This window comes from Dermacentor andersoni, chromosome 4 (assembly GCF_023375885.2).
Source record: "Dermacentor andersoni chromosome 4, qqDerAnde1_hic_scaffold, whole genome shotgun sequence".
NCBI lineage: Eukaryota > Metazoa > Arthropoda > Arachnida > Ixodida > Ixodidae > Dermacentor > Dermacentor andersoni.
This window is the reverse complement of record NC_092817.1, coordinates 97,214,231-97,237,886: the sequence shown is the minus strand read 5'-3', so window position 1 is coordinate 97,237,886 and position 23,656 is coordinate 97,214,231. Positions and strand designations below refer to the sequence as shown.

At 46.2% G+C, this 23,656-nt stretch overlaps 1 protein-coding gene across 4 annotated transcripts in view; it reads right to left on the bottom strand.

Moving 5' to 3' along the window:
• Nucleotides 1-23,656, bottom strand: part of Octalpha2R (alpha2-adrenergic-like octopamine receptor) — a 743,760-nt gene that overhangs the window by 161,083 nt on the left and 559,021 nt on the right. The window contains exon 6 of one of the 4 annotated variants that reach the window (XR_011893885.1): nt 21,997-22,521. The exons of the other annotated variants lie outside the window; for them this stretch is intronic. The gene's annotated coding sequence lies outside the window, so the exon portion shown is untranslated. Of the gene's footprint in view, nt 1-21,996; nt 22,522-23,656 lie in introns of those variants that run through there. 4 annotated transcript variants of the gene reach the window in all.

Sequence of the window (23,656 nt, the reverse complement as noted above, 5' to 3'; positions counted from 1 at the left end):
AATAGTGAACGAGTAAACAATAATTTCGATTCGTTTTGGTGAGCGTAATAAAGCCTGTAGCAACGTGCTTGACAATGGATTTTCAGCACTTAACACGCGACATTCGTGACTCAAAAAGCTCTCCGTGCACCGCATATACGCCAAAAAAGAGGGCTCGCCAATTCTAAACACTGAGATAATTAGCACAGACTTGTAGAGGGTGTTGCCGACTACAGCATGCAGCACCACAGAATGCAACCCATGCATTTATTTTCTCTTTAACGCGTTATTCATTTTTTTTTACAAACACTTTGGACATTGAGTTCTTGCGTTCATGATACGAAACAGTCACCTGTACTGATTTGCTATCACTTGAAGCCGACAATTCGCATTCCGCTGATGTCGGTGTAGATGCCACCATCAATAGTATGCGATCCCGCCGCCTCGTCATTAGCTGCAGAACGCCGTGGCCACCGAGCCAATGCGGTGGGTCGTCGTCTTTCATCCCTTACAGATGCTTTACAATTGCCCTAAGCAAAGTTGTTGGCATCTGTACGGCTGGTGGCGCATCTTCAAGTGCATTTATTCCACGTCGGCTGAATTCTCAACAACGATATAGAACTACTGCGTGCTCGGCGCTTAGTGGCCTTAAGGCAAGAATTCAATGATGGCATTTCTTCTGTCTGGTCCAGCTAGCATTTACCATTACTTCCACCAGCAGTATCAAATGCTTTGTCCTAACTCGAATATATATTGGGGGGAAAACTGAACCGCAAAGCTAGGCTGTTGGACGAGATGTTAAATGACCAAGAAATAGCGCAGGTACGGTAACTGACCTGGTCAGTAAGCCAACATACAATAACCGCATCCCGTGCTGGACAAGATTTCTCGCAAACTGTGCGTCGAAAGAGGCACGCCGGACGATTGCTGGCTTCCGATGACACCGCCGCGTCGGCTCGACGCGGGCATGCAGCCCCCGCTCGCAGCGTTGACAAATCTTTCTACCGCAACGGTACTTGGACAGGCGCGCAAAAAGCGCGTGACGATCGGCGAACCGTCCATAACCTATATCAACCCGAGGCCACGGTCTCCCGGACGTAACGCTACGCCGGTTAAGCGTCAGTCAGCATTACCGGGTGCACATGGTTTTATCCACATTAGCCAAATTAGAAGCCCACTTGCGGCACCGCTCCGCAACGCAACGACGCTTTATAAACCGGTTATATAGATACCGGCGGATGCGCGCATCGCGGGGCATCGATGCGAGCGGCGCTGTCTCCAATAGGCAGCTGCAGGCGTGCGGGCTGTCGTCGCGCATACCCGAGACCACACCATTCGGCTGACTAAACATTCCTGCCTGCACCTTAAGTCACCCCTCCCCCCCTTGGACCCCTCTCCTCTGCTGGCATTTTCCTTGACGTTCGTTCGCCGTTGGCCGTGGCAATAAGGGCGCACCGGCACTGGTGGTGGTAGTGGTGGCGGCGGCGCGGCGAGGACAACCTTCGTCGCTGCGATCACAGTTCCGATCGATAACGAGACCTTTAGGGATGCCTGGTGGTTCGGGAGGGAGGTGGGCACGCGCGGAGGTGAGAAGCGGGCCGCTGGAATCTGGGAGACACCGAGGGAAGGTTTGGGAAGAAAGGGAAGGGGGGGTCGGGAGATCAGACTCATTTAGAATCGAGCCCGAACGCCGCGCAGCTCGACCGCAGGTTCGCTCCAATTCCCTCCGCTATCCTCCCAGCGTTCCCCTTCGCGCTCCTGGTTGGTTGTGCGAGCATGCAGATAGCTCTCGCGCTATGCCCTCAACTCGCATCTCTCTAGCATATGCCTCCTTTATATTTACTCAGTCTCTCTTTCTACGTTTATTACTGCTTCTTTTTTTTTCTTTCACAGTTTGTTCGGCCTTCTTGCTCAAACTCCCGGGCGAAATTTGTCTGCTTGGTGCGCAGATGAGCCGCGTGTTTATTGCTAGTCGCCTGGGAGAAAGAAGATGCTGGGTCACGAGGGTACGTTCGGTCTTCGAAACACCTTTTGGTTTGTATATTTTGCGTGTTTGTTCGGGAACGGTAAGTGAAATAAAGTTATAATTTCGTGGCCTTATCACTTGCAGAAGAGTTATGAGCTGCAACCAATGTTATTTTTTTTATTTTATGACAAATGAAATTAAATCTAAGCTAGGATAGACTAATGAAGAAAGAAATATCCGTTTAAATTTGAACCTCTTAGGATTTCTTAAGTGCTCTTAAAAAGTTCGTGTACTCTGATTTATTATACACGGATATTTTTTACAAATAATCGTATGTGTAGAAATGTGGTGAGGAAGCTAGTAAAAACACTTTATTTATCAAATAAGAGAAGAGCTGAACTACTCAACCCAGGCGTTTTCTATTTCTAAGTTTTGCGCTGATAAATTCCGCCAGATTATACAAGAGGCACGGAAGTGGTATGCTGAGTGAGCCACTCCCTTCAGAGTGTGCTTCATTCGTTGCAATCTAGCTTTTGTTTCAGGTTTAGGGAGCGAGCACGGCTGCGTCTATTCTTGTCATGACCTCGAGCGAGCGCTTATGCGCTACTTCAGGTTAAAACGAACGCGGCCTTCAGAGATCACTCTGAAATGAATTCAATTAACCTCACGTCGGGCAGTCTCCCTTTACGTCTTCAATTCCACGCCTGCTCAGAGCTACCGACAGCTCGTTTGCGCGACTCAAAAAAGACGCCCGCGTTAGTCAGCACGTATTCTTATGTGCTGCAATTCAAAGTGCGTTTCGATCAGCAGCTCACTAACGATCAGAATGGCCAACCGCGCCGCATACAAGTATCACTGGTGTGACTAAACAACAGGGTTCATTGCGTGTACTGCTCATCATTGGATTCTCAACCATTTGCTTTGCGAGCTAGTCTCAGCCGATTGAGTGACACACCGCTCTCGGTAGAAAAGGTCCTGGCAACTTAGCCGCAGCATTCCTGCATGTACAAGGCCCGAAAAGTCATATCGTGCTTTTTGAAGACGGCTAGTCATCGAAGACAGATGCTGCATGACGGCTTCTCATATTTGCACGCCAACACACACTTTCTCATTGGGATGGGCCCAACTTCAGAAATACACAATTAGATTCCTTCGATTCTGAATTAAGCCTCCAGGTACCATCAGGACTTCCCCGAAAGAGGCAACCCTGTAACTCAGACCTTTATATGGTTAGGCGTGACCTTGAGCAATGCCTACGCCTTCCGCATAGGAATGGCCGACACTAAAGCCTGTGACAACTGCGGTGAAGAGGAAACTATCAGCCATAGTCTATGCCCATGCCCCTTAGTATTGTGCACAGAGACGTTCATTTACTTCCGTCCTCAGCTAGTTATACGATGGACCTCTGTCCTTAGAGAAAATTCTCCAATGCAGAGAGAGAGAGAGAGAGAGAGAGAGAGAGAGAAGTTATAAGGGAAAGGCAGGGAAGTTAACCAGGCTGAGCACGGTAGGCTACCCTGCACTGGAGAATAAAGAAAGGAGACTGCGGAGACATAACTCCATACCTTATCAGAAGACTGTTAAAGCATTGGTGTGCTTTTTGTGAGCTACAGGGCTCAGTGAATGCTGTTAGTGCTTCTTGTTTCTCCCCTCTCCCTCTTCTCCTCATTCTTCTCCTCTCTTAGTTTAACCCCATTTTCCCCCAGCCCAGTTGCAGGGTAGCAAATAGGAGATTTGCTTCTGTGTAACCTCCCTCCGGACAGGCCGCCATTGGAATATGAACCTGGCAACGTTTAACGTTAGAACGTTATCTAGTGAGGCGAGTCTAGCAGTGCTATTGGAGAAATTAGAGGGCAGTAAATGGGATATAATAGGGCTCAGTGAAGTTAGGAGGCCAAAAGAAGCATATACAGTGCTAAAAAGCGGGCACGTCCTGTGCTACCGGGGCTTAGCAGAGAGACGAGAACTAGGAGTCGGATTCCTGATTAATAAGAACATAGCTGGTAACATACAGGAATTCTATAGCATTAACGAGAGGGTGGCATGTCTTGTTGTGAAACTTAATAAGAGGTACAAAATGAAGGTTGTACAGGTCTACGCCCCTACATCTAGTCATGATGACCAGGAAGTCGAAAGCTTCTTGAAGACGTGGAATCGGCGATGGGTAAAGTCAAAACAAAATACAGTATACTTATGGGCGATTTCAATGCCAGGGTAGGCAAGAAGCAGGCCGGAGACAAGTCAGTGGGGGAATATGGCATAGGCTCTAGGAATAGCAGAGGAGAGTTATTAGTAGAGTTTGCAGAACAGAATAATATGTGGATAATGAATACCTTTTTCCGCAAGCGGGTTAGCCGAAAGTGGACGGGGCGGAGCCCGAATGGTGAGACTAGAAATGAAATCGACTTCATACTCTGCGCGAACCCTGGCATCATACAAGATGTAGACGTGCTCGGCAAGGTGCGCTGCAGTGACCATAGGATGGTAAGAACTCGAATTAGCCTTGACTTGAGGAGGGAACGGAAGAAACTGGTACATAAGAAGCCAATCAATGAGTTAGCGGTAAGAGGGAAATTAGAGGAATTCCGGATCAAGCTACAGAACAGGTATTCGGCTTTAACCCAGAAAGAGGACCATAGTGTTGAAGCAATGAACGACAATCTTATGGGCATCCTTAAGGAGTGCGCAATAGAAGTCGGTGGTAACGCCGTTAAACAGGAAACCAGTAAGCTATCGCAGGAGACGAAAGGTCTGATCAAGAAACGCCAATGTATGAAAGCCTCTAACCCTACAGCTAGAATAGAGCTGGCAGAACTTTCTAAGTTAATCAACAAGCGTAAGACAGCGGACATAAGGAACTATAATATGGATAGAATTGAACAGGCTCTGAGGAACGGAGGAAGCCTAAAAGCAGTGAAGAAGAAACTAGGAATAGGCAAGAATCAGATGTGTGTGTTAAGAGACAAAGCCGACAATATCGTTACTAATATGGATGAGATAGTTCAAGTGGCTGAAGAGTTTTATAGAGATTTATACAGTACCAGTAACACCCACGACGATAAGGTGAGAGAGAATAGGCTAGAGGAACTTGAAATCCCACAAGTAACACCGGAAGAGGTAAAGAACGCCTTGGGAGCTATGCAAAGGGGGAAGGCAGCTGGGGAGGATCAGGTAACAGCAGATTTGTTGAAGGATGGTGGGAACACTGTCCTAGAAAGATTGGCCGCCCTATATACACAATGCCTCATGACCTCAAACGTACCGGAATCTTGGAAGAACGCTAGCATAATCCTAATCCATAAGAAAGGGGACGCCAAAGACTTGAAAAATTATAGACCGATCTGCTCACTGTTCGTTGCCTACAAAGTATTTACTAAGGTAATCGCAAATAGAATCAGGAATACCTTAGACTTCTTTCAACCAAAGGACCAGACAGGATTCCGTAAAGGCTACTCAACAATAGACCATATTCACACTATCAATCAGGTGATAGAGAAATGTGCGGAATATAACCAACCCTTATATATAGCCTTCATTGATTACGAAAAAGCATTTGATTCAGTCGAAACCTCAGCAGTCATGAAGGCACTACGGAATCAGGGTGTATTTGAGCCATATGTAAAAATAGTGGAAGATATCTATAGCGGCTACACAGCCACCGTAGTCCTGCACAAAGAAAGCAACAAAATCCCAATAAAGAAAGGCGTCAGGCAGGGAGATACGATCTCTCCAATGCTATTCACAGCATGTTTACAAAAGGTATTCAAAGACCTGGATTGGGAAGAATTGGGGATAAAAGTTGATGGAGAATACCTTAGCAACTTGCGTTTCGCTGATGATATTCCCTTGCTTAGTAACTCAGGAGACCAATTGCAATGCATGCTCACTGACCTGGAGAGGCAAAGCAGAAGGGTGGGTCTGAAAATTAATCTACAAAAAACTAAAGTAATGTTTAACACTCTCGGAAGAGAACAGCAGTTTACGATAGGTAGCGAGGCACTGGAAGTGGTAAGGGAATACATCTACTTAGGGCAGGTAGTGACCACGGACCCGGATCATGAGACTGAAATAACCAGAAGAATAAGAATTGGCTGGGGTGCGTTTGGCAGGCATTCTCAAATCATGAACAGCAGGTTGCCATAATACCTAAAGAGAAAAGTATAACAGCTGTGTCTTACCAGTACTCACCTACGGGGCAGAAACCTGGAGGCTTACGAAAGGGTTCTGCTGAAATTGAGGACGACGCAACGAGCCGTGGAAAGAAGAATGATAGGTGTAACGTTAAGGGATAAGAAAAGAGCAGATAGGGTGAGGGAACAAACGCGGGTAAATGACATCTTAGTTGAAATCAAGAAAAAGAAATGGGCATGGGCCGGACATGTAATGAGGAGGGAAGATAACCGATGGTCATTAAGGGTTACGGACTGGATTCCAAGGAAAGGGAAGCGTAGTAGGGGGCGGCAGAAAGTTAGGTGGGCGGATGACATTAAGACGTTTGCAGGGACAACATGGCCACAATTAGTACATGACCGGGGTAGCTGGAGAAGTATGGGAGAGGCCTTTGCCCTGCAGTGGGCGTAACTAGGCTGATGATGATGACGATGATGAACCTCCCTGGCTTTCATCTCTCTTTCTCTATCTTTCTTGGAGTTGGTTGTACTGTAGGACAATCTGCGGTTGTCAGCGTTTTTCACTAATTGGAACACGTCAGTGTGTGTGCGCTGACTGCTTCTTTCTGTTTCTTTCTTATCTTTACTTTCTCCTACCTACATTTCCTCCTTTCCCAAGTGTAGGGTAGCAAACTGCGCTTGGCATTGGTTGACGCCTTTGCCTTGCCTTCTTTGTGTCTCTCTTTCAGTCGCGACTGCAACAAGGTCAAGTGCATCTGCGTCTCAAATTCCTGACCACACAAGTAAAACTAGAGGTTTACCAAATTGATACCATAGTGTAAATCATCCAGGGAGCTAACGGAAACAGTAATGCCTTCCCAAATCACGTTCAGCATTAGCGACAGAAGTGGCGCACCGTTTTTGAGATCAGGTAGGTGTAGGGGGGTCAGGTGGATGAACACCTAGTATCGCCCTACTACGCTGCCTACGGCTTCTCACCTAGAAATAACGAATTTGTGCCTGACGCCATTCTCCTTTCATTGTTGAGTCCTGAAGGATAAATAGAATCATTATAGGCGTACGAAGAGCGTGAAGGTAGGAGGTGCACATAGCACTGCGTTTGTGCATTTGCCCTGCTTTCGTCACGCTTACGCTGGTGATGTACCCAGAAGGTATCAACAAGTAGGCCAAATTCTACCGCTTACAAGCTATGCATAATATTGCCGTTATTAGGCAGGCCTCATACGTGACGAGAAAGATAGTGAATTGTGAAAACTTGTGAAATTGTGAAAACCAAGAAGATCTTGTGGAATACCTTCAGATAAGTATACAAAGATCCCTCGCTGGCGGGATTGTTGGCGTGATAGCGACACGTGAACTTAACCTGACGAACTTTGTTTTGTTATTCGGTTGCCGCAGAGAGATTGATGGAAAGAGCACATCGGCTTCTCCATTTCTGTATGTTCTACAGTAAGAAATAAAGAAATAAATTACAAATAATAAGAAATAGAAATGCATACGTGAGGAAGAAATGACAGCAATATCTTACTCAAATACTGGTGATCGATGCCGTTAATCACTTCGCCTGAACGTATTCAGCAATGTCTGTGGGATATGCCACCACGCGTCAGCGATCCAATGTCTCTTAAGAAAGCAAAGAGAGAGAGAGAGAGAAATAGAAATAATGCAGAGAAAGGCATGGAGGTTAACCAGAGGTAGTTCCGGTTGGCTACCCTGCGCAGGGGGAAGGGTAACGTGGAGCTTCTTTGCGGGCTATAATCAGCGCGATCGGGAAGTTGGCAGTTAGTAAAAGCATGATACCTCGTTTGTGCCTCATTGAACTCGTGGTCACGCAGACAAAAGCAAAAACGTGATACATTCACTGTGCGAACCTTCACTTAAGCGCGTTAGACTTCTTCTGGGCCACTCTGTGGAGCACAAGAGCGGACGCGTTCTCTACCTGTTCTAAGCGTCCCAGCTTGCGACTACGAAGAAAAGGGCAAACGCAACACGTCAAGAGAAATCGGGTGTGAGGCGATCAAAAGTAAAAAAAAAAAGAACAAGAAAGAAAGATGTCCATAAGACACAGTAGATCGCGACGAAGCATTAGAAAAGAATACGTGCGCCGCAGCTTACGGCAGATATTCTTCCTGAACATCTATATAGTGAGCTCAGCTTTCCAGTGCATTTGCATGCGCACATTGACCAAGCGGACTTACGTTAACATATACAGTTCACAGGTGTGTGCGAAAACACCGGCAAATGCAAGGGCGCAGCGCGGACACGTGGTTCTACTATATACGCTAAGCGCCCAAATCCCACAACACCACACAGACGAGCGGAAGCTCGCGGGATTCGCGAAGGCTGTGTTGTATCGGGGACGACGAAGGCGCGGCGAGCCTATATACAACATCCCATCGCCCACCCGGTGGTTCTTTCTTTCGACCTTCCTTGTTTCCTCTCACTTTTGCCTTTTTCTTTTGTCTTTCCGATAGGGTCTCTCTTTTACCTTCCGTGCTCCGTCCACTTTGCTCCGACGGCCTAGAACAGAGAGAATACAATGGTGGGGAGAGGATCAGGCGGTACCGCGCCAAAATGATTTCCGTTCCGGCCAAGCGTTCCACTTCGCTCGAGAGAACTTTCGATTTGGTCTAGGAGTGTCCGTGCGTCCGTATGCCTACGTACCCCACCCCCCCTCCCCGCCTTCCTGCGCTCACGTGTAGCGTAGCCACCGTTACCCATACACTACAGCAGGCTCGCGACTAAGTCTCCCTACTTCACGCTTATGCGAGTACGCGAGCCACCAGCACCAACTTCGTAGGTGTCGCGCGAGTCCTGCTCCTCATCTGTTCTCCAGTCAACTCGTTCCAAATTCCCCCTCCCCTCCCCATCCCCCCGTGCCACTGCACTCGAGAATTCCCTGTTCGTGAATAAAGTTCGGGGTTCAACCTTCCCCTTTTATTCGTTGCCATATCTCTTTCCCTATTTCCTCCTCTAACACAATTCTCTCTCTCCTCTTCGGTGCCACTGTACGGAGCTTGCCTCCATCCCTTTGCGTCTTTTTCACTGAATATGCTTCCAGCCCTCACACTGCATCCCTACACCTTCCCCATTCCTTCTCTCCACATTTCCCATTCCAAGAGCGTCAGTGTCTCTTTTTCTTGTTTTCTTTCCCATTTCTTTGTCTCGGCATGACGGAGCGCAATTTAACCCTCTCACGCTTCTTCCCCTCTCCCAAACGCCACCTTCGCAGTCAGCGCACCCTCGCTGGCGTCCCCATGGCGCGCCAGGACCAATATTTGCTCCAGTGCGGACGTGATTCTGCGGGTATTGACCACACAGGGTTTGTTTCTTTATTTTATTGCTGTTGTTGTTTTTGGCTTCTGGTACTCCTCTTCCTGGGTGTCTCACCCTTTCTCTCAGATTCACGCTGCGTCTCTATTGTATCCTTTCGTTCTGTGTTACTTCTTTTTTAAGGTTTGTGTGTCTGAGCAACCATTTCCTTGCTTCTTTCTTTCCTCTTTTCTTTTGCCTAGGTACCAAAAATACACCGCCAGCCGCCACCGCTACCGCAGGATCAGAAGAACGACGGAACCAACGTAAACAGGGCGACTCCCAGGACAAAGCAACGCCTTGCGGTAGGTCTGAGTAAAGAAAGCCAATGTGCATACATACACACGCATACACTCAAATAAAGAAAGAACTAAAGTAGGAGACGCGAAAGAAGAGCGGTGCACTCAAGCACATTGAGCAAGACCACACCTCCGAGGCCTCCAGCTCACCGGTGAAAAGGTGCATACACACACAAAAAAAGGAAGAAAGCTTCAATAAAATGAGAAGGAAGTAACAACATGACGATATACAAGACAAAACACGAGCGAAAATTGAATTTACGTGCACAGCGAACGAGAGTCAACACACATTTCGTTGTAAGGAACAGGTGGACCGTGCAGAAAAGGGAATAAATAAACACGAGGGAGTTTGGGAGAAGAGGAAGGGGGAGTGCACTAAAACGAGCGAGATGCGGTGTTAGCGATGCCGAGTCGAAAAGTGGATTTTCTAAGATTGCAGCGTAAGCAAATAAGGGGTTCGTATGTAGAGGGTACATGTGCCAACACTCAGGTGTATACTTTGCCTGGACAAAAAACTCGCTGGCATGTATAAAAAAAGAAATGAAACTGCGTCTCGTAGTCGCTCTCGCGTGTACAAACGGAGCAAGTTAATAACAGAGAAATTCAGCCTGGGGTTTCGTCGACGGTGCCCCCCTTTAATACCGCACACACTACGGTAAGCGTATTTGTAATTTGTCAATGATCAAACTTACACACGCTACGAGAGCAAAAAAGAATGCGACTGCTGTTTGCTGTAGTGCGTGATAAAATCAACAGTTGACGAACGAAAGCCTTTAAAAATCCAGGCGCACTGCTGCAGCGCTTCCATTACGATGCCTTCCGTCACGTGATGTTCTACTCACCTCTGACTATGTATTTCTTTGTTTAAAAATGTCGTTTACTGAGGCCTTACCTGAGCTCAAACAGTGGGAATCTGTGAAGGTCTTTCACGTCGCCGTCACCGTTGTTATTTACTTTTTTGATTTTTGCCTGCAGACTAAGCCGTCATTGGCTGCCATCAAGTAAAGCTCGCGTGCCGTTACACTCAGATTTGACCAGCATTTTAAGTACATTCTGAACATGGTAACGTTTATAAATGTGTACATTTTTAATGTGAAAGTTGCACTCTTACTCTTACACAAATGTGACAGTGGTATGGCTGATTATGTTTGTGTGCCTAGAGAGGTGGGCAAATAGAAACTTTTTCGAATACGAATAAAATACGAATAGTAAGGATCGAATATCAAATGAAATATCGAATAGTCTAATGTAGACGCATATGTTTGCAGCAGGAATGTTTATTTTGCTATAATTAGCTACCGCGCCTCTACTGACTAGTTCAAAAAAGACGGCTAGCCATCAGGCAGAAGAGTGACAGAGAGAGAGAGAGAGAGAGTAAATGCAGGGAGGTTAACGAAAGGCGAGTTTCCGATTCAGCTTTAGAAAAGAGATTAATAATTGTCATTTTAAAGAACCAATTGTGCGTATAGCTTGGTCAGAATCCTTAGAGCTTGGTCACAAAAGCGCTCTCCAAGAATGAGTGCCTGCTCTGAGTTCCGAAAAAGCCAAATAAATGGTTACCGAAGAAGATCAGAAGTTGTTTAAAAAACAAGAAAATATAGCTGCTGAAGGACTTGTGTGCTGTAAACAGAGGTAACAGGGCCTGTTGCAAGGGAAAAAAATCGCTAGTTGCAGCGTAAAAAATATAAAAATGGCAGTTTCGCCAGAAGGGTGAAGCACTGACTGTGACGCCAAGGTTTAGAGTCGCGCTTGAACTGCTCGGACGATGTTCTAATTATACGCAGGTCCGACTAACGGGGATGCGACATGTGCGGGTGTGGTAAAGTTTCTGGCAACCTTAAAAGCTTTAACACGCCTGTATATATGGCCTGTAATGGCACCGCACAGGCGCCGCACTACGCGGTCCACAAAGAGCCGCGCCAATAAAATTTCGTCACTCTCAGGTTTGAGTACTTATGTTGTTTTGCACTTTTAATATATTATATCCTGAGGAGATTTAAGATGACAGGCATGCGCTGTAGATGATTTGTTTAATGACGATGGTTTGTACGTTGTCATTGCCAAGTTTCCGAGGAATAATCTAGTCAAGAACGCAAGACCTGGTACGACCAACATTAGGGATTGAATAGTGTAGCAATATGACCCGCATGTACGGCATGGTGGAATACATAACATACATTTACCGAGATATATGCGGAGTCCCACGGCGACGACGACGACAGCGGAAATTCGCTTGTAGGGTTGTCCATATGCAGTATACAGTATATGCTACCGCAATAAAGAACTACTACCTGTCTAGACCGTCATTAATAAACAAATAAGATCGACTATAAACAAAACTCGCACGCTGTCATGTATATGGGCTGCCGCTTCGAACCCAAGAACAAAGTTTGCATTACCCATTTCGTTTCTGCATTGCTTCGAAAACTTTCGTTGTTGCATTTTACTTTTGACAAGTCCCGATACCTTTATTAACAGACGGAGAACTGTAACAAGATTTTAACAGTCGGTTGTTGCGAAATACTTGGCTTGTTTTTAATATTCGAAAATACCGAATGGTTGCTTTTCGAATACGAATAGTGCGCAATATTTTATTCGTATTCGAAACTTCAAGCATTCGCGTACCGCTAGCGCTGATCACATGTAACACCAGTGCAATTAAAAACACCAGAAAAACTTTGTGAATGACTCAAGTGCCACGTGAAATGTTATAGAAATTGGTCCATGCCAAATAATGCGTTCGTTCCATTTTTTCTTCTTTTTGTTGCCGCAGTTTCCGTAGCAGCTGCACATTCCGATCTCCGCATCCTCCCGGCACGTGATAACTCCAACCCATGCTCTCCTCCTGCATACGGTTCGGGGCGCTTCTTCTGACTAGAATATATTTTGTAAACTTCAAATTGGTCTAGCGATGTATTAAGGCAGCCATCAGCATATAACGGCTACGCTGTCTCTCTCCGGAAAGTATCGAATGTATCATGCTCCTAGCTGTTGCCGTTTTAGTGCGAAAGCACTACTTGGCTCATTAGGCGTTTTATCTGTGTCCGGCGGTGGTGGTACACAGGAACGCTGAAACGTAAGTATAGTATGCATGCGATCGATGTAGAGTATAGAAAAGGGTCACAATGTATGGAAGGTCGTTATGTTTACATATCCAGGTATAATTAAATAAGAGATTTGAAAAAGAAAATTGGGAATGCGTTTGCCCGCAGGCGAATCTGAACTCAGGCCAGCCCGAGAGAACTTTGCAGTGAGAGCCGGAGGCGTTACCTCTGCACCACACCAGCAGATGTTATCGGCGAGATGAACGAGCGCCTAGTTCGCGCGGCGCGCCTAGCGGTTTCGTGACGTCACTGGAGAGTGCTCGCCACTTGTATATATAGAAGGACGCGCGCGTTGGCTTGTCTTCATCGCGTGTTGCAAAATGTAACCAGGAGCATCTACCTCGGCAGCGCCTGCGAAGTCACGTGGTAGACCGCGAAAGTACGCCTCGGAAGACGAAGCAAGGGCCACGACTTTGCGAAACTGCATTAGGAAAGAAAAGCAAATCATAACAGTTTCCCAACGCAGCCTCCCGTGTAGTTTCCCCAATGTGTTCACTTTAGTGCTCTCGCTGTAGCCCGCGGAAATGTTGCGGGCTCCTCAATTTCTTGTGTAGCGGTCGTTTACAAATCTTCAAATTTTTCTGAAGCACTCCGAGTGGCACTTCTGCATTTTTTCTTTAACTTTACCTACCGCTAACAGCTTCTGGGAATTTAACTAGCTAACGTCAGTGACGTGCGTTAGCATTTATATTAACTTTTAGCTAAACTTGAGGAATTTTCTCCTTGATATATTTTCCTTTGTTTCTCGTGTAAGACGCTTCTTCAAGCTCCTACAGTATTTTTCGTTACACCGAACACACGGACGTGCACAGGTGAAATAATGAAATAATAATTGTCGACACTGCCAAGAGAGTTGTTGCACGAACTGTAGTTCCTTGTAATTAGACGAAGACAACGCATATCGTGTCCTGCCCGTCTTTTGTCCGCTGCATGGTGCGCTTCTTTTAAATTTACCTCCCCCCCCCCCCCCCCGGAGTCCGTCTGGTAAACTCAACGGAAGCTGCACATAAGGAGCTGTACCCCTTACAGTTAGCTTTTATCAGGTCACGTGATGAAAACAAGGAAGCGGCGGCCACGTCGTTCCGCTGTTGTATACAGTTGAAACTCAATTTAACGAAGCGAGGACCACATTCGAATTATTTCATTAAATCCGGAAGTTCGGAAAATCGAATAAGGGATTTTTCGGTCCTTCGAAATCTAAAATTGTACCGTAGCGACACCCAAAAGGTACAGCGGCATTGTATTTGCCGCTAACCAACGACTGCGCGTGTAAAACGTCGGCGAGGGCAGCCCAACTACCGCCGCCCCTAGCGCCATCTGGTATGTACGAGTGCTAGCGACTGCTGAGCCTGTTGTTCAGCGCATGGGCGCAGCGTGCAGTCTCGCCAAAATAAAGCTAGGACCGTGACTAGGGTGCCCAGTTATCTTAACGCGAAAGCGTTAGAGCGCACGCTCGAATAAAAACTGGTCTGCGTCAAAATTAGAAAGAAATCACCGCTTTCGTTACTTATTTATTTCTGGAAAAGCTCCGTTAAATCGGGTATCATGCAAGCTAGTTTCATTAATTCGGGTTGATGACAACATTAAACCTTATGGGTACTAGCAGGGGAATGGAAATTTTTTCGTTAGACCGATCGGGAAATTCGCATAATCGGGTTTCGTTAGATCCTGCTTTAACTGTATTTGCATCCTCTTTGCTTCACCCTCCCATGTCTCCAGGGCAAGATAAAGTGACCCAAACTTTCTTTTGTGCATTGTTTGCTTATCGTTCTTCCTGGTTCACTGTAGTAGTTTTATTTTGTTACTTTTCCTCGTTTGGGGCTTACCAGATGTGTGACGTAACGACAACGTGACTGCGATATGCTCAAGGCTCTCACGCAGTTCCCACGAATTCTCCACAGGCGAGCGGCAGTGCGGCGTCTTGCGGCTGCTTTGGCGCCAAGACGCGAAATACCGGCACTCATTCCTCGCGTCGCAGCGACACTTAGCAAGAGGAAACACGAAGCCTTCGAAGTACGCGAAGCGTAGTGGGGAGGGGGAGGGGCGTCGACGCGGCGAGAACAGGACGGCGAAATAGAAATGGGGCTGGCGGTGAACGAAAGATGGCTACGTACAGGCGCGGCGTAGCTGAAGGAAGACGCCTTCCTATACCAACACACCGCCACCTCGCACGTACAACACCGATAACGGCCCCGCGGCACTGGCAGGCATCGAGAAAATGGAATCGTGCACGACGATGCTCACAAACAAACAAACAAACAAACAAACAAACAAACAAACAAACAAACAAACAAACAAACAAACAAACAAACACCACTCTGAACGAACAGTAAAGGACGCGAAAATGGAAAACCTAAGAGAACAAGTGTAGCGAGGCATAAAAACTACGTGCCGCATAGGCTGCCAAAAAAAGAGGCGAAAGACAAGAAAGGAAGGTAGCTGTTCTCGAAGAGCGAGAAATAAGGACACGAAGGATGTTTCAGGAGAGGTTGTGAGCGGCAGTGCCCGTGAGCGAAAGGAAATGGGAGTTGCGAAAGCGTCACGAGAGCAACAACGAAATCAACAGCAACTAGGGAAGAAGAACATATGCGAGAAAGACGTTTTGGGGGGTAGGAAGGAAAGGAAAAGGAGATAGCAGGAGGGAGGGTGGTGGACGAAGGGGATGGGGGCGGTCGGGGAGGCAAGAGCATTGCAGGGAGTGCTCGCTCTACAGATTCACAAAACACACACAAAAGGTCGCGTCGAATGCAGTGCTTTACAAAGAAGGAAAAAAAGAATATATACACGCAGAAACTCCTATGGGAGTTGTCAAAGTATGCGTAAGCATTGTGCCACTTGCTCATATCCATGCCCCCCGGTGTCATTGTTGATTGATGCTTCGACCAGTATAAAGCTAATCAATACTTAGCAGGCGCTATCAACCTTATCGGACTAGATCCGACCCTCATAAACCCTTATCGGTTGTTATTAACCTTATGGAACTCGATACGATCCCTATCAACCCTTATCTGCCCGTATCAGCCTTATCGGACATGATCCGATCCTTATCAACTCTTTTCGATCCTTATCAACCTTATCACGGACTTGATTCGACCCTTGTCAACTGCTGTCAGTGCTTATTAACATTATCAGAATTGATCCGACCATTATAGGCCTTCATCGCTCAGTTAGCCATTTATCCATCTGTGCCGAAACATTACCAACCGTGAACCCATATCACTCCTCATTGCTCCTTATCATCCTTATCAAGTCATTGATTGCTTATCTGCCTTTGTTGCGCGACGTGAAGCGCATGAGCCCTCATAGATTAGTGGCATTTCGTTCAATGAAGGAACGTCCCAACGGAAGGCGCATCGCGCGACCAGTGAAACGCAACGGTGATATGGCGTGCTTGGCATTAAACAAATCGGAATTTGTACAGTGCACCTAGTCGGCTCCACATGCGGTCCTGGAGATGGCTTTTATTCCACCATCACCAAATCTTTCAACGAAGCCTTCATGGAAACGGTTGTTTTATACATTATTTTCTTTGTAGGGATTCGTCTTAGGTGACGAAGAGGTTTCCTTGTTGGGTAGGCATAGAAATGCCTACCCAACGATGCATAGAAATGCATTGGAAAAAAAAAGAAGGAAAGGAGACGTACAGGCTAGCCCAGACACAAACTAAGTACGTGCACGTGCAGAATCATAGAAAAAATAAAGAGCGAGTATTGAAGACATTAATGCTATAGTTAACGGCTCTTAGAGAAGCAAGAATCAATCGAGGAAGCCTAAAGAGTGTACAGTAGTGGTTACACGTCTGACGTCTGTGGGGCATCTTACTCTCTTTTCTACGTTTTCTTCCCCAGGGCGGTTTCCCCGCCAGCAATGAACCAATGGATCAAGTTAAAACTTCATTTCGTCGAGTTATTCCGCGCTGTGCTGGAAGCGACATCCCGACATGAGCTCGAGTACAGTCGATGACAGAAACTGAATAGGCGCATCAGAATACCCAATTGCTATATATGCCGCGCGCGGAACAGTAAAACAGCCTTAGGTCCAGTTGACATGAAATGATCGTACATTTGTGATTCCAACGAATTTGTCGACTGTCACGGGTACTTAAATTTTCATTCTTGAATAAACTATAAGTACAACACCTCCAATTATTCAGTCCCCACTTTTTCACGGCAACAGAAAGCACGGTAATTTGCACATGTAAAAATATTTAATTTATTGCACCAGAGTTAAGTGAACCGGGCATCACTCAGCGTCTACGCCGTAGGCCTCCCAATAACTATCAACGGCCCTGGACATATAATCTTCAGTGCCATCTACGGCATTTGCGATATCGCATTTCCTAAACGCCTTGGAGACCGTGGCAGCTGAACGAACTTATGGACAAGGGTCAAAGCTGCCACAGCTCCTACGCCTGCTGTAACGTGCGTATTGATCGGATTACAGGAAATTATAAAACCAATTATGATAGCTTGTTACCATTGCACGCGTAGTTTATGTTTCGTAGTTGATTCTGACGCGCCACGTCATTTTCAGCACATTTCTTCTTTGCAGAAATAAAGGTGCGCGTTAGGATTCACGAACACGAAATGGCATGTCAAATCTAAAAGAAGGTGCCAGCGGTTGCTTTCTTTTTTGCCTATTTCTTTTCTTTTTCCCCATGAGGCAGGTTCAGGCTCGTAGCGCTTCTAGACGTAGCTGTGTTCGGATGAAGGTGAAGGAGGTAAAGGGGCTTGCGAAAGAGGTGGAGGGAGAGGGAAGGTTAGTAGTTGAAGAGGGATGACACGCGGGTGCACAGAGTACATAAAACGAGCGCGGGAGCAAAAAATAAAGACGCCAGCCAGACGCATACCAGAGTTAGTTCGAGATACGGCAAGGCGATCTTGACGTGCCCTAACGTATTTCCCATCACCAGCACGCATTAGGGGAACGTTTGCGAATGCACATTATTTTGTAGCTGTCATCGAAAACCGGACGAAAAGGCAAAACAGGCGGACCGAATAATCGCGGTTCCATTTCAAAGCCTTCTCGTATTTGCGCACGCAACGCTTTCTCGCGTTTTCTGCCACACACACACACGCACACACACACACACACGCACACACGCAAAAGAAAAGAAAGAACAAAATAAGTGAAAAGGAAAATGATAAGAAATGCAAAATTCAAGGGACGATGGTATGGGAGAACCCACATCGATACGAAGGCAGAGGGTGGAAGGAGGACTACGTCGGGTCGATATCACGCTGCTCTAGCCGCGCAAGCAAGAAGAAGATAATAATGATGAAAGGATCTGCTCGATCAGAGACGGTCGACTACCTGTATTTTGGATCGTGCGCGTCTCCTTTCTTGTTCGGCAAACGCTTACGCAAGTTCTTGTTAATTTTGTTTTTACTGATCGCTTTTCAGCCATGCGACACCTCTGCCATTCCACTGACGCCATGGCCTGCGTCCTTCGCTTAGTAACTGACAAATTCTTAAAGATATAGTACAAAAGCCACGTTCTTTCATCATTGCCCGTTTATTAAGGAGAGCTACAATGCGGTAAATTTGCAGTTCTGCCGGAATTATTAAAAACAAAAATGGGCTATAGGAAAAATTGTCTGGTGTCGCGTTTGGATAACTTGGCGTGGGCATCTTCGGGTTACGTATCTTACATGCAGGATGTCGATTATAGGCGGGCGCCCTTCTTACAGCGAAGCTGTTGTTGCAGCAAGATGTGGTAGGCAATTTTCGTTGCACACATACGCCCAAAATTTTTAGGAAAGCTTAACTAAGCAGTCTCTGAAGCTAGCGAACTGACACTTCAAGGAGATTTGAATTTTAATGGTAATTGTATGGGTTAAGTAAGTGAGCGAGGTAATTAGGCTCAATGTGAAAAAGTTACCACTCATGCTTTGAATTGAGTCACTGGGAATTATCAAGAGCGCGTCGTTAAAGAATCATTTGACGTAGCAAGATGAAGCTTAACAGAGATAAAGATTCTCGAAAGAAAAAGACACTGCAAAAATTTCGATGTTTTAGGTTTCTTGCTACCGTCCTAAATAATTATCATATTTATGTTAAGTGGAGCTATCTTCCAACGCTTTCCGGGGACTAGATAAAACGTTTGCCGATGACAAACTGGTGCTTCTTGGAGTGTATTCGTGTGTGAGTGCGCTCGTTATATGAGTGTCTGTTTCTTGTTTTTTATAGGAAGCTTTGTTTGGCTCTTCCCCAACTGACAGACAATGCCGCAATGCCTATATGAGTGAATAGACGTTGTTAACCAATGCTTAAAAAGTGCAGCCAGTGAAGGCCACCTAATGGCAAAGCAGACCCACGATAGCCAGCTGTAGCTATCAAAGGGCATTCACTGGCAAGGCAAGGCTACTGCTTCATGTCTGGCACAGTGGCTTTGCCAACACCGCCACTACAGAGTCAAAGCGGCTCTTTGTAGCTTCAGCCAGTGGGGACTCAAAACCAAAACTAGCCCTAGTTGCTCCCATCTGATGTTGACGTATACCCACCTCTGTTCTGCGTAAATAAAAGCAAGCTTTCTTCGTAAAGCCTGAACGTATAACGTAGGCTAACAGGAATCTCTAAAGCACAACGATGTGTTAGTCATATGGGGACCACTATTTGATGTATTATCTGATTTATTTTGTTTAGGTTCAATCATTCAGTATGTGCCACTGGATATGTGGCCGTTGTTGCGCAATCCTCCTGAATGAGCATGTCGTGCTATGATTATTATAGAAAACTCATCAAACCAAGCGAAACTTAACCAGGCTTCGTATAGCGTCAAGTGGGCATCACCAATTGCTACGGGATAGAGTAGAAGAACACAAAGTGTATAGCATCAAACAGCTGGTATGATGTTATCAGATCAGCTGATGTCGCTGCTACAAGTGTAAGGAAATTTAATCAATAGACCACGACTTTTTATCATGCAAACGATATTCAAACCACACAAAAAGATATCACTCGAAGCTCCACTCTGTAAAGTTGGATTAAGATCAGGTACGCCAGTATTATTATCATTCGGGGCCGCGACACTAGGCTATAGTCAGAGACGTTTGTTTCGCAGTATTCGATTGCTTAACTGAAACAAAACGATTACCCTGCTAATTATTGCATCTTTATTCTACATATAACGTCTGCATTCATTTCACCCAAATCGGTTTCTCAAACTTCTTTACTAACATTAATTATTTCCTTGGTTGTATCCACTTCTAAGATTCATCTTTCAGTTAGTCTGACTGCTCACTCGCATACTAGTCTAGTTATTGCATTATCTCCTTTCGTTTCTGTTTTCCTTTACTTTACGTTTCTCGTTTTCAAATGAGAAGTTGCTTCAGCTATCTGCTGTCACCCGATTCTTGGCCTATCCCCCTTATTCCGCTTAGCCATGACAGAGGCCTATCCCCCTTAGCCATGACAGAGGCCCAACATCATCATCAAGCAGCGTAGACAGCACAGCCATTACCTTGGAAATAAGAGACGAAGGAAGAGGGGGAGCCTGGCGTGACTTGGAAGGAGCGAGGAGTGGGGTGGCAGAACACCGCTCGAAGAGAAGCAAGAGGGGCGATCGAGCACTTGACGGAAAGGCGGTGAACCGGTGGCGTCGGCACCGAAGTCCTGAGCACCAGTGGCGCTACAAAAGTCTGGCTTGATCTTCCACGGCCCCCGGCTGTGCCTCGTGGTCTCCGCCAAGGCTCGATCCGAGGACAACGGCCCCATCCTACGCTACGGGTAGAACCTCGCATTCGCCGACGGCTCTACGCTACGGAGACAAACCCTCAGCAGAGATGCTAGCAGTCCACCTGGGCACATGAAAGGACTACGCCGAAGCTGATATGTAAGCGCTACATTGTACTTGATTTATTAGGGCATTTAGCGGGAAATGCGTACTGGATGCTCTAAGAACTCGTGAAAGAGATTGACGGTAAAGTGTAGAGACCAAACTCACAGCAGCTCAACTGTAACCATTTATCCGGGATTATGTGGATTTGATGTGGACTTGTGTATTGTGTGTCAACATTATAAATGCGTGTTGTGCGTCGTTGCCTATATTCATGTCTTGTGCGCCGGGAGCCATGATAAAATAGTTCGTGATGTTGAAGAGGCATGGGGAAATGACTATGCAGGAGAGGATGGAAGCTTCATGTTTGGTGATAACAGAAGAAATGAAAGAGGAAGAGGTACAAATACATAGCGTACAAAGAACTAGCGGTTGATAGAGAGTGACGATAAAACGCCTTCTTGCTGTTTTCAATGCTCCATTAAACCTCTCTACCAATCAATTAGCCATAGGATGATAGGGTGTTGTAAACAACTGTCGGATGCACCATCATTTGGTTTATCTCTTTCATTAAATCCGAGGTAAAGTATGAACTTTTGTTACTGAGTATCTCTTTAGGTACACAGTGTCTGGAAAACATTTCCATTAAAGCTTCCGTCACCCTCACTGTGTCGATGGTTCTCAAAGGAAGGGCATCCGGATATCTTGTGGCGGTATTTACCATCGTAAGCACGTATCGGTTGCCTTTGCTAGACATTGGGGTAATAGATCCCACAATATCAATGGCTATCCACTGAAACGGCGTGTGGATAGTTGACATCTTTCCCAGTGGTACTTGCCCTACTTGACTTTTCGGTATGTTTCTTTGACATTGGTCGCATGACCTTACATATCTCTTTGTGTCACTGTGCACTCCAGGCAAAAAAAAAAAAAAACTGTTGTATTATTCTTGCTCTCGTTCTCTTCACTCCTTGGTGCCTAACCATAATAGCATCGTGTCCCAGATTTAAGACTGCACTCCGCAGAGTTTTAGGCACTGCAATCTGTGAGCATTCTCTTCCGCAAGTGAATAGACACCGTATGTAATAATATTCACCGTGCATCTCTAACTGAAATGAAGTGCGACATCTCTTTCTTTTGGATGGGGTCCCTACTTTTTCAAAGCACTTTCATATTGCTTCAGCATCTTTTTGTTTCTTGGCAATGTCAGCAGAAGTGACATCTAGGATTTGTATATCAAGTACGTTCAACTAGCGTAGAGGTCGGCTTGCCCTAACCACTCTAATCTGCACTGCTAATGCAACTATGCCATACTTCTTGTATTCGGTGCATTGACATTCTTGGGGCGCATTATTGTCCCAGGCGTCATGGCCACATTCAGAGGTGATTTCATCTGTCACATTGATGATCATTGACCACGCTTGTCTCTTTGACTTTATTGACGGCCACTGGGGGGCGGGATCATCGAGGTTCCTTACTCCAGGCACGTTCCCTAATATAAGTTCATATAATGGTTCTTCTGGACATTTTGCTGTCACCAAATGAGCATAGTAGTGTTGACACGAAGAATTTGGCCTCCGGCAGCTACCCAGTCGTTCCATTTGGAAGGACTACCGATGTTTTCTCGCCAGTGAGTTCGGCATCGTCCACTAAGCCGCTCCTTACCAATACTGTATTCGTGTCATTATCTCGCAGGACCGACACCCGTCTTCCTTTTATGTCGCCATAACTACTGGTATATGCGGTCCTGCTTCACATGGCCTTTCTTCTTGCTTGACCTTAATGTCAGTTTTCTTCCAGTCATATATACGAGCTTTAGTGCCGCACTCTTAGTCCTTTGGACATACGGCACAAGCTGCCTTTTCTTTACATGCTCTGCACAGGTCAGCCGTGTGTCCTTTCCTTGCGCTTGTCCGCGATCAGCTCCGACCCTGCAGTCCGCAGCTCGATGGCCCTGAGGAATGCAGAGGAAACATCTGTGAGACGGCCTTGTCTCGACACCAGCAGCGCTTTCTTTACGACGGAACATTTGTGTCTCATAAGGTTCCTCCATCATTCTCCCCAAGTTCTGGAAACCTTGTGCTTCTATGAACTCGTGGGCAAATATCGCGTATTCTCCTATGCACTTCATGTTTCATTCCTTTAGAAAGATTGCCAGCTTCGGGCTACAGCACGTCAAGAACTTCTCCGTTAGTACGCGATCTCTAACTCAGTCGTATGTTTTTTTCGTGTAAGACATATCTATCCACCTGTCGAAGTAGTTACCCACACGTGATACGAACTGCTTCGCAGTTTCCGCATCATATGGTTTTGTACTGAGCATTTCCCTAAATGCTTCCGCTGTCAATCTGGACCTCTGTAGTAGTGTGCTTTTCACCTTGTCATTGTCCAATTAGTTTGACGTTGGCATTCTGCCATCCACAGTCAGTGGTTCTCCTGCCAAACAAACACTTAATGCCGTTGCCCATTCATTCTTGTTTCGACCCTGATCAAGGGCTATCGGTTCGAACCATTGTAGGTACGCATCGAGGTCGTCCCTCTTCTCACCAAAAGGCACCATTATTTCTCTGGGGCATATTTTCTGTGCGCGGGTCGATCCTGTTTCTGACGATACCAAGGTACCTAATCTGCTGAGTTCTGTACGTTGGATTCAGCTAGTCGCAACTTTAGTTCTAACATCTCCTCCTCTATCTGGGCTTTTTCCTTCTCCTATTGTGCACGTAATTCGCATCTCTCATGTTCTTCGCGTGCCATTCCACGTGACGTCGCCCTCTCACCACGCAAGAAGTTAGTGAGCTCTTCACCCTTTTCCGCCACGTTAGATAACTTCACTAAATTCATGATTCGCACTGCTCGACAACTGTAGTGATTAGAATTTTGGCAGGCTCGCCACTATTTTGTCACGGTGCCCGGCGAACGAGACATTAGTATAGGCAACGACACACAAGACATTCATAATACTAACAGACAATACACAAGCCCACATCAAATCCACATAAACCCGGATGACTAGAATTGCTGTGAGTTTGGTCTTTACACTTTCCCTCTGATATATTTCACGAGTCCTTAAATCATCCAGTTGGCATTTC